General features: G+C 42.5%; 1 protein-coding gene across 11 annotated transcripts in view; it reads left to right on the top strand.

Moving 5' to 3' along the window:
• The first annotated feature begins 12,880 nt into the window (after window positions 1-12,880).
• Window positions 12,881-15,324, top strand: part of LOC128699192 (uncharacterized) — a 46,110-nt gene continuing 43,666 nt past the window's right edge. For 2 of the 11 annotated variants that reach the window (XM_070096698.1, XM_070096688.1), the window contains exon 1: window positions 13,033-13,132. The gene's annotated coding sequence lies outside the window, so the exon portion shown is untranslated. The other 9 variants (XM_070096699.1, XM_070096690.1, XM_070096694.1 and 6 more) reach the window with 8 other exon arrangements.

The following is a 15,324-nucleotide window of genomic DNA, read 5'->3' as shown; positions in this document are numbered from 1 at the left end:
TATCTCAAGTGGAAGTTATCATTTGAACCTCATGTTTAATGTGATGTATGTCAGAATTCTAATTTTATGCTCAATATTACCTACTTTCTCTCTCTCTCTCTCTCTCTGTTCATCTTTGTAATTTGTGATATGGTGTAAGACCTCGCCTGTACCATCCATTATATCATTATATGTACCATATTATTAACACACATACAAGAGGTCTCTGAGTGTGTTTTTGGTGGGGTGTGTGTCGTATTGAGTGGTGGTGGTCTGGGTTGAGTATGGTTGGAGGTGTTCATTGAACTTGAGCACTTGTGTCTTGTGATCTGTTTTGGACTTCTGACTTTGTAGTGAATATTTGCTCTTGCATAAGCTATAAGGGAAAGATAAGCGAGGAATTCTTGTGTTGTGAGTCTTACACCAGATATCATCACTGGCAAACATGGCAACTGTCATAGAGGAACCTATTTCTGCAGGTGATGGAAATGATGATAGCTTCCAGACCTTTAAAAGTAAACAAAAGAGAAAAAGTGAGAAAGGGCTAGAGCGTCGACGTAGTCAGACTCACTTGACTCGTACACAATGTGATACTAAACGTCCTTGGTGCACAGAGGCTGCAAGAAGTCTTTCTTCAAAGGAAGAATGTGTTAAGCTGAACTTCCCTGACAACACCCCGCTGCCTGCTAAGTGTGCATGGCTAATGGAAGCTGTAAACAAGCATCCTAACTCAAGGATCCAATTTAGGAAAAACACACACAACTTTGTGTTTGTGGAACAGAATAAAGAGCTGATCAATGATCTATTTAGTACACCTTATGGGGATATTAAGCTGCTCCGACCTCCATCAGACACTCACCACTTTAAAAAATGGGTCAGTATCATAATCTTTGGATACCCTCTCTGCATGGACCCATCCCATCTGACTAAGTGAGCATATCATCAAGCCTAAAAGACTTAAAGGAAAATCCCAAATTATTGCCAGTTGGGTGGGTCCTGTGCCCCTCCCCCGGAATATCTGGGTGCATGGTTTACGTTTCCTAAACATCGAAGTGTACCTACCCCCTAAACGTAGGTGTTACAAATGCCAGCACTATGGCCATGTTGCAGTAGACTGTGGAATACTACATTCTTGGTGTGGTAAGTGTGCTGGGAAACATTCCACTAGAGAATGCACAGTAGGCCCTGACAGCCAAAAATTTAAGTGTATTAACTGTAAAGAAGTTGGGGTTACAGTTTCCCACAAGGACTGCAGTCAGAACCCAAACAACCTTCGAGGTAAACCTGATAACAGTCCTTTAATGGTAACTGAGGATGGGGCCATCCAGTCTACCACAGCCAGATCTGAGACTGAACCTCTGCAAAGTGTGCAAGAACCCCACCTCACTGCAAACAATTCTGGTGATACCAGAATGCCATCACACACACCAGCTGTGGAGGAGCTAGCCATCCCTGCTAGCACATATGGAACTACTGGTCTGCCACTACAGATACCTATGGCTACACCTGAATATGGGGATGAGTTTGTCATTTCTCCCAATACACACAACTACAACAGTCAGACGGACACCACACAGGTAACCTCCCTGGAAATTGGAGATGAGTCAGATGCACAGGACCTACCTGCAATGAATGATGAAACAGAGAACACTAATGTAACCATGGTACCTGTTAAGGTGATAGGTGTTAAAGGAAGCACTAACCCAGAAGTGCCATCCTCCGGAGAGGCATTGGATTCGCCTGACCTTCCTCATATTATAACAACTTTCCAGAAAAAAATTGAGCATCTTGAACAGATCCTGACAAGTTTAATAAATATATGTAATCAGGATGATGCTCTTGAGCATGGTGATGATGTCAAAAGTGCAGCAATCTCCGTTCAGCTTCCAGCAATTTGTGAGAAAGAAGCCCATAACTCTTGCCTTCAAGACTTGCCTTGGAACTGGCTGCCAATATGCCGAAAAATGCTTAAAAATAAAGGTCCTGAAGATAAAGACGTACAAACTATGCTATTTGCTCTTAAGTATCTGCACACTGTAGCCAAAGCATAATAGTTTTACCATCTTATGAGCAAGAGATTGTAATAACTCACTACAATGGATACATTACAAATCTTTTCATGGAACATTGCTTCCATCAGGAAGCGGTTGCCTGACACATCATATTAGTGCAACCAAGAATATTGATGTCATCTGTTTGCAGGAATGTAGATTGAAAGATGGAGCACCTCCACCAAACTTGCCTGGATATGCAGCTTATAACCTAAGGTCAACCAACTGTTGTGTGATGTATGTCAGAAAGAGCTTGCCACATTCACTCCTTTCCTTGCAGAGTCGAGTTAACATGCAGTATCATGGTGTCAAAGTATATGCAGGCGATTTTTCCATAAACATTTTTAATCTCTATGCCCCAGCGAACCAGCTTCGACCTGATGCTTTACCAGATCGCATCAATAGTGAACCTACCATCATTCTTGGAGATTTTAATGCCAGACATAAGAATATTGGTGGGTCTATAACAAACTCCAATGGAACTAAACTAGTGAGATTGCTAAATGAGCATGATAATGTTCGAATTGTGGGCACTACTGAGCCTACTCACATATATGGTGGCATACTAGATCTGTGTCTTGGATTTAATACATCATATACGATGCATGACTCTGTCATAGTTGATGATCTTCTATCTGACCACTTCCCAAGACTAACAACTGTCAATCTTGATCACATCTCCAGCAATCAAGGAGCTAAATACAGAAGGAGGAAACTTATTCTCAAACCAGAACACAGAGACAACTTTATTAACCACTTGGATCAATGGTATAAGAATTACGAGCCCATTGGCACACAAAAATTTAATGATGATTTAATTACCACTATTGAGAGTGTTCTCACAGATCAAGTGGGCAGGAATAGGAAACAAAAACCCTCCACTATAAATAACAATAAAAACCAATGTAAATACTATAATGATCCACAGCTGCGCAATCTAACACATGCAGCTAGGAGGATTGGTAAAGCATACCGTGAATGTAGAACCCCAGACCTGCTCAGAACGTTCCAAGCTGCACTAACAAATGCAAGGAATAGAAAGGAAGAACTTAGGCAACAGGAATGGGAACAGTTTGTTAGTGGATTAAATAGGTCCACCCCTTTGAGTGTGGCTTGGAAAGGTATAAATAAAATAACCAGGAAAAAGACTGGCAATGTTGCTCATCCCTTTCCTCTTGAAAAAGCAAATGACCTCATAAATGACTGTCCAAAACATCCAGGCATGAAAGCCTTCCATCTCATATTAGAAAAAATTTAGAGAGTACTTCTGAAGAAATGTTGAAACTGATTAATTTTATGAGCCAAAATATTGATGAGAGTGATTGCCTCTTTACCGAGTATGAATTAGATAATGCATTAACCAAAGGTCGATCAACTGCTCCTGGAGAGGATGGTATAACCTATGATATTCTCAGAACTCTAAGGCACATGCCTGATAACCCTTTGTTGGCACTGTATAATCTCAGTTACATTGAGGGCGTTCTTCCTACCTCCTGGACCAATAGTCTCATTGTGCCTATCCCTAAGCCCCAACAGCCTGATACATTTAGGCCGATCTCCTTAACTAGTTGTCTTTGTAAAACTTTTGAAAGAATGATGCTTAACAGATTGTACTACAGAATCAGACATCAACTTTCCCCCTACCTCTATGGGTTCATGAAAGGTAAAAGTGTGCAGAACTGTATTTCCACCTTTCTCACTGCACACACCTCTACTAGTTTTACCACTTTTCTTGATCTAAAATCTGCATTTGATATTGCGAACAGAACCGTTATACTACATGAACTAGCCAAAATGAATATTGGTGGTAGCTTACTCTGCTGGATAATAGGATACCTGTCAAATAGAGTATCCTCTGTCCTTTACCAAGGCTTCAGAAGTGATTCTAAAGAAATGTCTTTAGGTACACCGCAGGGAGGAGTTCTTAGTCCCATGCTATTTAATATTCTGATTAATGCTCTCCTAAATGCTCTACCTGCCTCACCTAAACATATAGCTATAAGCTATGCTGATGATATCATGATCCATACAACAGGGCATAAGAAGATGAATACCATTCTTAATGAAGTTCAAGCAATTTGTAATCGACTAGGCCTCATAATATCTTCCTCTAAAACTAAGATATTAACAAGCAAACGACATCCCCCACCCATCTATTTGCAGGGTGAAATCATTAGCTACGTTAAAACTTACAGATATCTTGGTGTAGATGTACCCTTTAACAAATCCACTATACCACAACTAAACAAGAAATGTAAAGCTAGGCTAAATGCTCTCAAAGCTGTTGCTGGCTACAATCCCAACTATGGTGCAAATGTGAGAATCGTGAGAATGATGTACATAGCCTATGTTAGGTCCTTAATTGATTATGCTGCTCCCATGTTGATATTAGCTAGAGAAAGTTCTCTCCGACCCTTGGAGTTAATGCAAAATGAAACTCTCAGGATTATTCTTGGCTGTCCCAGATCTACAAAAGTTCTTAACATGAGGAAGGAGCTTGGTATTTCTAGTATCAGTGATAGGATTGTTGAAATTAACACTGTACTCGGTATTAGAATGTTGAGAAACGAACCAGACACTGTCACAGTGAATCTTACCAAGTGTCTAGAGGTAAATACACACAGATCTAAATGGATTGTGAAAACGTGCAATTGCATTAAGTTTTATAACCTGCATGAACTGTATCACTGTAGGCAACAAGAGCATTTCACCCCTCCATGGAAGATGTGTTCATTTAATATCACATACCTACAAGTCCCTCCCAAGAAGCTCATTGCTAGTAATCCCTTCCTTAAATCTCTTGTTAGAGCAACTGCTCAAGAAGAAATTTCTCACCTAGCTGGTAGTAACAAGTTATCACAAGTTATATACACTGATGGATCTAAACAGGAGTCTTCTGGCAGGGCTGCATCTGCTCTTGTTGCCACCTCCCTAGTTAAGAACGATAATAAATTTGTTGAGTTAGGCATAAGAATTAACAACTGGGCGTCTACACTGCAAACTGAATTGTTTGCAATCCTAATGGCGCTAAAGCTAACCTATGACACTGAGCTTGACTCTATCATCATTACTGATTCTATGTCATCATTGAAGGCTCTTGGCTCATATAATGACTCCAACAACATGCTCATTGGGGAAGCCAGGTATAGATACTCAAAAATTAGGGACAAAGGAATTAATGTACAATTGCTATGGATCCCATCACACATTGGATTACTCCATGATAAAGTTGATATGTTAGCCAAGAAGAGTATCGAGAAGGAGAATGTAGAATATAACTTTGGTATAACTGTGTCTAGCATTAGGAATAATATTAGGAGAGAAGTAAATAATGAAAATGATTGTTATAGGAATGCAGTTAGAAGCCTGAGTAGATCAATAACCCACTATGATAACATGAACGTAGATAAGTATGTTTATGGAGCAACTTGCAATGTGAACAGACTGACTGATGTTGTAGTGGCCAGGCTTAGGCTTGGTTACAAGTACTTCTGGCAGTTTGGGAGACACACAGATGATGATCAAACTAAATGTAAATTATGTGATCAGGCATATGGTCACTCTCTTGAACACTATGTGCTTAATTGTCCACTTATTGAGGAATACAGAGACAGACAGTATAATAACCTATGTGATATGTCAAGATATCTTATTAATGAAAATAAGATACCAGATATACTAAGCAAATTTCCTAAATTTGCTTGTAACAGATAAGTGAACTATAGATATGTAGATATAAATCCATATGTATTCCTGTTAACCCTTTGGGGCCTAGTTCCTAGGCCTTTTGTGTATCCATATGCTCTCGCGCTACCGTCCACAGGATGGATATGGGGTGCACAATAAACTAGCCACTTCGGTGGCAAAATCTAAAAAAATCTAATCTCCACTAAGTACCATTATAATACTGGTTAGTTGCTACTACAACACTGTATTCTGCTATTCACTGGTATCACTAGATTATATGCGAGTACACTAGCAGGCCAGGAAGATTATTAAAAACAGCTGACCACTGTGGTAAGTTTCTGGCGACTTCTGGCACCTGCCTCTATAGGCTTATCACTTCATTTACAAATTCACCTGTTTTCAAATGACACTTTAGCCTTTATCATCAATATACTAGGGAGCCACTGTAGTATACACTATACACTATGTATACTCAATGTTATCAGGGAGACTTTCTTTCCTCTGACACGAAAAGTTCAATTATTATTATTTTTTTTCACACGGGACACAGGCCTATGATTCCCCTCTGGCAGTAAACTCTGCTAGGTAGTGCACACTAATTCTCCTTTTTTGACTCAGTATATAATGTTTTCCGCCCAAGATTGGTTCCAGACGCTAGAGGGATTTATCGTATAGGATTGATGACACAAATTAAAGTTCTAGCACGTAAGAGCGACCGTGAAACACCAGAAAACCCGGAGCACAACGAGGCACGCTGACACTGTCCTGACGCCAAGACTCCAATAACCGGTTCTTCAACACGCAAGTTATACTTTTGTATCAATCAAATCACATATTACTCGGTTAGATAATTTCCAGTAGTTCTTTCATGTGATAGCCAAATGACCGACCAGTATGTTTTAAATAAGTGACCCTGATCAGATCCGACTGGTTCCGAACCCTTGACTGGAGTTTACCTGGAGTTTACCTGGAGAGAGTTTCGGGGGTCAACGCCCCCGCGGCCCGGTCTGTGACCAGGCCTCCTGGTGGATCAGTGCCTGATCAACCAGGCTGTTGCTGCTGGCTGCACGCAAACCAACGTACGAGCCACAGCCCGGCTGATCAGGAACTGACTTTAGGTGCTTGTCCAGTGCCAGCTTGACGACTGCCAGGGGTCTGTTGGTAATCCCCCTTATGTGTGCTGGGAGGCAGTTGAACAGTCTCGGGCCCCTGACACTTATTGTATGGTCTCTTAACGTGCTAGTGACACCCCTGCTTTTCATTGGGGGGATGGTACATCGTCTGCCAAGTCTTTTGCTTTCGTAGTGAGTGATTTTCGTGTGCAAGTTCGGTACTAGTCCCTCTAGGATTTTCCAGGTGTATATAATCATGTATCTCTCCCTCCTGCGTTCCAGGGAATACAGGTTTAGAAACCTCAAGCGCTCCCAGTAATTGAGGTGTTTTATCTCCGTTATGCGCGCCGTGAAAGTTCTCTGTACATTTTCTAGGTCGGCAATTTCACCTGCCTTGAAAGGTGCTGTTAGAGTGCAGCAATATTCCAGCCTAGATAGAACAAGTGACCTGAAGAGTGTCATCATGGGCTTGGCCTCCCTAGTTTTGAAGGTTCTCATTATCCATCCTGTCATTTTTCTAGCAGATGCGATTGATACAATGTTATGGTCCTTGAAGGCGAGATCCTCCGACATAATCACTCCCAGGTCTTTGACGTTGGTGTTTCGCTCTATTTTGTGGCCAGAATTTGTTTTGTACTCTGATGAAGATTTAATTTCCTCATGTTTACCATATCTGAGTAATTGAAATTTCTCATCGTTGAACTTCATATTGTTTTCTGCAGCCCACTGAAAGATTTGGTTGATGTCCGCCTGGAGCCTTGCAGTGTCTGCAATGGAAGACACTGTCATGCAGATTCGGGTGTCATCTGCAAAGGAAGACACGGTGCTGTGGCTGACATCCTTGTCTATGTCGGATATGAGGATGAGGAACAAGATGGGAGCTAGTACTGTGCCTTGTGGAACAGAGCTTTTCACCGTAGCTGCCTCGGATTTTACTCTGTTGATGACTACTCTCTGTGTTCTGTTAGTGAGGAAATTATAGATCCATCGACCGACTTTTCCTGTTATTCCTTTAGCGCGCATTTTGTGCGCTATTACGCCATGGTCACACTTGTCGAAGGCTTTTGCAAAGTCTGTATATATTACATCTGCATTCTTTTTGTCTTCTAGTGCATTTAGGACCTTGTCGTAGTGATCCAGTAGTTGAGACAGACAGGAGCGACCTGTTCTAAACCCATGTTGCCCTGGGTTGTGTAACTGATGGGTTTCTAGATGGGTGGTGATCTTGCTTCTTAGGACCCTTTCAAAGATTTTTATGATATGGGATGTTAGTGCTATTGGTCTGTAGTTCTTTGCTGTTGCTTTACTGCCCCCTTTGTGGAGTGGGGCTATGTCTGTTGTTTTTAGTAACTGAGGGACGACCCCCGTGTCCATGCTCCCTCTCCATAGGATGGAAAAGGCTCGTGATAGGGGCTTCTTGCAGTTCTTGATGAACACAGAGTTCCATGAGTCTGGCCCTGGGGCAGAGTGCATGGGCATGTCATTTATCGCCTGTTCGAAGTCATTTGGCGTCAGGATAACATCGGATAGGCTTGTGTTAATCAAATTTTGTGGCTCTCTCATAAAAAATTCATTTTGATCTTCGACTCTCAGTCTGGTTAGCGGCTTGCTAAAAACTGAGTCATATTGGGACTTGAGTAGCTCACTCATTTCCTTGCTGTCATCTGTGTAGGACCCATCTTGTTTAAGTAGGGGCCCAATACTGGGCGTTGTTCTCGATTTTGATTTGGCATAGGAGAAGAAATACTTTGGGTTTCTTTCGATTTCATTTATAGCTTTTAGTTCTTCCCGCGATTCCTGACTCCTAAAGGATTCTTTTAGCTTAAGTTCGATGCTTGCTATTTCTCTGACCAGTGTCTCCCTGCGCATTTCAGATATATTGACCTCTTTTAGCCGCTCTGTTATTCTTTTCCGTCGCCTGTAAAGGGAGCGCCTGTCTCTTTCTATTTTACATCTACTCCTCCTTTTTCTTAGAGGAATAAGCCTTGTGCATACATCGAGTGCCACCGAGTTAATCTGTTCTAGGCATAAGTTTGGGTCTGTGTTGCTTAGTATATCTTCCCAGCTTATATCGGTTAGGACTTGGTTTACTTGGTCCCACTTTATGTTTTTGTTATTGAAGTTGAATTTGGTGAATGCTCCCTCGTGACTAGTCTCATTTTGTCGGTCTGGGGCTCCACGCATACATGTCTGAACCTCAATTATGTTGTGATCTGAGTATATTGTTTTTGATATGGTGACATTTCTTATCAGATCATCATTGTTAGTGAATATGAGGTCTAGTGTATTCTCCAGTCTAGTAGGCTCTATTATTTGCTGGTTTAAATTGAATTTTGTGCAGAGATTTAAAAGCTCGTGTGAGTGTGAGTTTTCATCAGAGCTGCCTCCTGGTGTTATTACTGCAACAATATTATTTGCTATATTCCTCCATTTTAGGTGCCTTAAGTTGAAATCCCCCAGGAGCAAGATGTTGGGTGCAGGAGCTGGAAGATTTTCCAGACAGTGGTCAATTTTTAACAGCTGTTCCTGGAATTGCTGGGATGTTGCATCCGGAGGCTTGTAGACTACCACAATGACTAGGTTTTGGTTCTCGACCTTTACTGCTAAAACTTCCACTACGTCATTTGAGGCATTAAGCAGTTCTGTGCAAACAAGTGACTCTGCAATGTACAGGCCAACCCCCCCCTTTTGCCTGTTCACTCTGTCACATCTGTATAGGTTGTAACCTGGGATCCATATTTCGTTGTCCAAGTGATCCTTTATGTGGGTCTCAGTGAAAGCCGCGAACATTGCCTTTGCCTCTGCAAGCAGTCCACGGATGAAAGGTATTTTGTTGTTTGTTGCTGGCTTTAGACCCTGTATATTTGCAAAGAAGAATGTTATCAGACTGGTGGTATTGTTGGTACTGGGGGGGGATTTTTTTTCCGGCATTAGTATCTGTATCTGTTGGTTTGGAGTGGAGGCCATCGACTGTGGTTCCACTCCAGGAATGACTGGATTTGGTGTACGATTTCTGCCATTTCCTGCCAGTTTTTTTTCCTTCCTGGCACTAAAAAACCTCTCCCTCTTGAGTGGCTGTGGCTACCCAGGTTTTCCCATGGCCTGGATGTTTTGTATCTTTTTGTCCCGTTTAGATGGTATGCCTGGCAATTTAAGTTATAGCACAGTCTTTCCTGTACTGAAGAGGTACACATTTCAGGGTGAAAAAGCTTACAGGAAGGGAGTTTGCATTTTCCTGTTGTCATATGGGCATGGCATTTTCTAGGGTGGTCATAGTTGCACGTCCCATCTGTTTTTCCAGATTTCCCATGCCAGCAGATACCAAGTGCATAGTATGTGCACAGGCTTGGTTTCCGCTTGCCTTGGGTTTCTGTGACTGTATTCCCTGTTGGTGCATGTTTCCCTGTCTTACTTCTATCCTCCCTAGCACCAACAATGGAGCTCCCACCAGTTGTTTTTGGTAATTTATCCTCACTATTGCTATTGGAGTCCTCTTGTTTGCTATTTCCTGCGGTATTTCTAGTTTGCAATATTGGTTTTATCTTATCTTTGACTACACTTGTTTCCCTACTATGGCTCCTGTCCCCTATGAGGTCATTTATATGTATTCCTTCCTGCGTATAATTCCCGACTACCTGGACAAAATCTCCAGCTTCACCATTACTGTCTCCCAGGACAGTATCTCCAGCTTCACCATTTCTGTCTCCCAGGACAGCACCTCCAGCTTCACCATTACTGTCTCCCAGGACAGCACCTCCAGCTTTACTATTACTGTCTCCCAGGACATCACCTCCAGCCTTACAGTTTGTGACTACATGGCCAGTATCAAGGGCAGTACCATTCAGCCCAGACTTTTTATGTTCCCATCTGTTGTAGAAAGCTTCCAGGTTTTCTATGAAAGCAGCTTTGATGTTGTCCTCTTTTAATACCCTTGTGATTTTAGTCCACAGATTTTCCTCATTTGGGCATACCCAGAAACACTTCTCTGTTTTAATACTGCTTGTAGCTAGTGGCCTGGTGGCTAAAACTCCAACTTCACACACGGAGGGCCCGGGTTCGATTCCCGGCGGGTGGAAATTCCGACACGTTTCCTTACACCTATTGTCCTGTTCACCTAGCAGCAAATAGGTACCTGGGTGTTAGTCGACTGGTGTGGGTCGCATCCTGGGGGACAAGATTAAGGACCCCAATGGAAATAAGTTAGACAGTCCTCGATGACGCACTGACTTTCTTGGGTTATCCTGGGTGGCTAACCCTCCGGGGTTAAAAATACGAACGAAATCTTATCTTATCTGACACCAATTTCCACAAAAATGACAATTTATCCATGTGGAAGCCTGTTTGTTTGACTGACCACAGACTACACACAGCTTCATAATGATTTGAATGGTTGATTTACTGCAATTCTACTAGCAACCTCTTGAATATTATATTAATAACCTTAAATGAAGCTCTAGCTATTTGTATTTCTGTTTCTAACTCTTTTTGTATATTGGACAGCTTACCGTCACGTTCCTGATTTTTAATGTTTGTGTTTATAAGGGCGCCTACAACCCCATCCGTTTACAGTCTGCTTTATTGTCCAACGAAACCGTTTGAAACCAGTCCCGGGTTCGGACCAGTCAAGGGTTCGGACCAGTCAAGGGTTCGGACCAGTCAAGGGTCCGGACCAGTCTATCTGCTCTGATCAGTGGGTCACTTATTTAAAACATACTGGTCGGTGATTTGAGCTAACACATGAAGGATCTACTGGAAATTATCTACCCGAGTAATATGTGATTTGACTAATACAAAAGTATAACTTGCGTGTTGAAGAGCCGGTGATATCTGGCAGTTCCTACAATGACGAACGGTCACCTCCTTGTTTATCAATCGCAGTATCTGGCTTTTCTATTTTTTTTTTTTCCGTCTCCACCACAATAAATGCTATATTATCACTATAGTTGACTGGTGCAAATTTTGGAGGAAGGACGCTTTTTCTGTAGTAATAATTGCTTCTCGTTGTGTATATTGCGACCGCTGGTAACTACAGGTTATATGAAATTCACAGTAACGTCTCGTATTTCAAGAAAAAGAAACTAATGAAAGTCACTCCACTCCACTAAGTACCATTATAATACTGGTTAGTTGCTACTACAACACTGTATTCTGCTATTCACTGGTATCACTAGATTATATGCGAGTACACTAGCAGGCCAGTAAGATTATTAAAAACAGCTGACCTGTGGTAAGTTTCTGGCGACTTCTGGCACCTTCCTCTATAGGCTTATCACTTCATTTACAAATTCACCTGTTTTCAAATGACACTTTAGCCTTTATCATCAATATACTAGGGAGCCACTGTAGTATACACTATACACTATGTATACTCAATGTTATCAGGGAGACTTTCTTTCCTCTGACATGAAAAGTTCAATTATTATTATTATTTTCCACACGGGACACAGGCCTATGATTCCCCTCTGGCAGTAAACTCTGCTACGTAGTGCACACTAATTCTCCTTTGTGGGGACGTCTGGATGCCCCAAGCAAGGTCTGACTGTACAAGATCCTCCAAGGAGTTAAGAGTTGGGGAGAGCTTAGGCAGAGTGAAGGAGGCAGTAAGCATGGCTATATATGAAGTAAGAGTCACCATAGAGAAAATAATCCAGGTGGCTACCAGCAGTCGTGGTCCATTACCCACACTCCACTCCACTGGTCCGAACCCTTGACTGGTCCGAACCCTTGACTGGTCCGAACCCTTGACCGGTTTCAAAGGGATTCGTTGGACAATAAAGCATACTGTAAAGCAAAGCAAAGCAAACAAGTTCAGGTAAGATCCCAATGGGATGAGCGGGGAAGACGGGACAGATGAAGAATGGCTCTGGAGAGGAGTGTTCTTAGTCAGAGAAATAGAGCCAGGGCTTAATTAACCCAGCAGCTAAGGCGATCGTGGGGCAGACTTGAGAACAGGAATAGTAGGGACTGTTGCATCGAACTTGTGGTAGTTGAGGTCTTGAATCTTGAGTAGCTGGCAACAGGCTATGTCACATCAGAGGGTAGAACACATATGGGAGTTATAGGAATAACTGAGGAGGCAGGTTAGCAATGGAGCCATTTTCGAACTTTTTGAAGCTGCTTCTAGATAGGTGGTATAATTTAGCTTTGTTACTGAAGGTGAAACGTAGAGGCTTGATGAACTCGAGAACTTGGGTGAGTGTGAAGTGAAGCGATGATTCACAGGCATATTTGACCGTTCCAGCACCGAGGATTTTGTAGAGTTCAGTACAGATCATGGTGTCAGTATTTGAAGAAGTGTAGAAGGTGAGGTTTTCCCATGAGGGTTTACTGGAGTCGTCGCTATCTTGCTCTTCTGGAGTGGATTCATTGGGCGAATCTACAATGGTGGTAGTAGGTGACTGAAGGTTGACAGGAGCAGTGGAGAGGTGCAATGGTTGTGTAACAGCAGGCTGGGAGAGGTGGGAGACAGTGGTTGAGGTAGCATGATCAATATTGTCAGCGGTGGAAGTGGTTGTTAGGTAAGACACATATGCAACAGTTAGGTATCTTTATTATGAAACGTTTCGCCTACACAGTAGGCTTCTTCAGTCAAGTACAGAAAAGTTGATAGAAGCAGAAGATACTTGAAGACGATGTAATCAGTCCATCACCCTTAAAGTTTTGAGGTGGTCAGTCCCTCAGTCTGGAGAAGAGCATTGTTCCATAGTATGAAACAATATGGAGAAGTGACAGGATGGAGCTATTTATAGCGCCAAGAGGCGAGACGTAGGCCACTAGGAGAGGTGGAAGTGGTTATAGAAGTTACTGGAGCAGTTGCTTGGGCAGGAGACAGGTCTGTAGGTGCAGTAAAGTTCAGGGCGTTGGGAAGGATCTTGAGGATGTTTGCTGAAGGTGTGGAGTCCGGAAAATTGAAGGCAGGCATGTTGTTCAGACGGAACAGTTCGTTAATAGTGGTGTTGAAAGTTCCGGGGTTTGCTGCGTTTGCAAGATGTGCATACACCATGCAGTACAGCACCTTGGAGGAAGCACCGTCGGGGAGTGGAGAGAGGGAGTTGCTGGGCGATGGTGCCTGTAGATTAGCGTGTAGTCTTGGTGGTGTCGGCTTGTTGTTTGGTTATTGTAGCGTATGTCGGTGAATTGGAGGTATTCTTCGGAACTTTCGTTTTCTTCAATATTTCTTTCCTGAGTGGGCACTTAGCTGCAAGGGTATGATGATTACCCTTGCAGTTAAGACATGATGGTGCTGTAGTAATGGTGCAGGATCTGAAATCGTGTCCATCATTCCCACATTTTGAACAAAACTTCTTATCCTTGACGGGGCAGTCCTTGGTGGTGTGTTTATAGGAGTAGCAGGTCCAGCAGTGGGAGATTTATGTGAAACGTTCCTGTTCTATATGACTAGGGTGAATGTGGTAATGAGATGGCCAGACCGTCAGGGAGAGCTTGGGCAGCCATTGAGATGTCTGAGAATGTAATCTTTAACATAAATGAGGCGTTGGGGATCTTGGAGATGCTGTCTACCGAGGCCCAGGTGTTTTGTTCCTCAGTAGATGTCTTCAGTGCTTCAGCAGAGAGAGAGGTGACGATACTGTCCAGTCTTTTCACAAAGACCGAACGTTTCGACTTCAAGTATGGAGACGGGGATAGAGTGAATTGTTGTGTTTGTAGGGTCCTGACTGAAGAGTCGTCCATTAGTTTTGATGCTTCCGTGTCGTCTGTGCAGACGACAATGAAGGAGTCCTTCAGAGAGTGAATTGTCGTAAAGTTGACCTGCAGGCAGGTCCTAACGACGGTAGCTAAAGCTAACTTCGAGGAGTCATTTATTGCACCATTCACAGGCTTGATTTTAACACTATGCGACAGCATTGTGAAAAGGATGTGACGTTTGTAGAATATAAATTCCCCACCCCGGCGGGGTCGAAGGGAGGCTTTTTGAGTGTAGAGCAACTGTGTGATCTGACAGAGCACGACGGACCAGGAGTGTCTAAACAGACGGGGTTTTAGGCGCCCTTATCAAACACAAACAATAAATATAAAACAAACGTACTCCGGTAAGCTGTATTAATATACAAGTACAGTTAGAAATAGAAATACAAATAGCTAGAGCTTCACTTTAAGGAAGTTATTAGTAGAATATTCAAGAGGTTACTAGTAGAATTACAGTAAATCAACCATCCAAATAATTATGAAGCTCTGTGTAGTCAGCAGTCAAACAAGCGGGCTTCCGCATGGATAAATTGTCATTTTTGTGAAAATTGGTGTCGCGCCTCTTGTGCAGATATCCAAGAACTAGCTACAAGCAGTATTAAATCAGGGAAGTGTTTTTGGGTATGCCCAAATGAGATAAATCTGTGGACTAAAATCACATTGTATTAAAAGAGGATAACATCAAAGCAGCCTTCATAGACAACCTGGAAGCATTCTGTAACAGACAGGAAAATAAAAAGTCTGGGTTGGATGGTATCACCCTTGGTGCTGGCCATGCAGTTAGAAAC

This window comes from Cherax quadricarinatus, chromosome 54, assembly GCF_038502225.1.
Source record: "Cherax quadricarinatus isolate ZL_2023a chromosome 54, ASM3850222v1, whole genome shotgun sequence".
In the NCBI taxonomy this organism is placed as follows: Eukaryota; Metazoa; Arthropoda; class Malacostraca; order Decapoda; family Parastacidae; genus Cherax; species Cherax quadricarinatus.
This window is presented reverse-complemented; position numbering and strand designations above follow the sequence as displayed.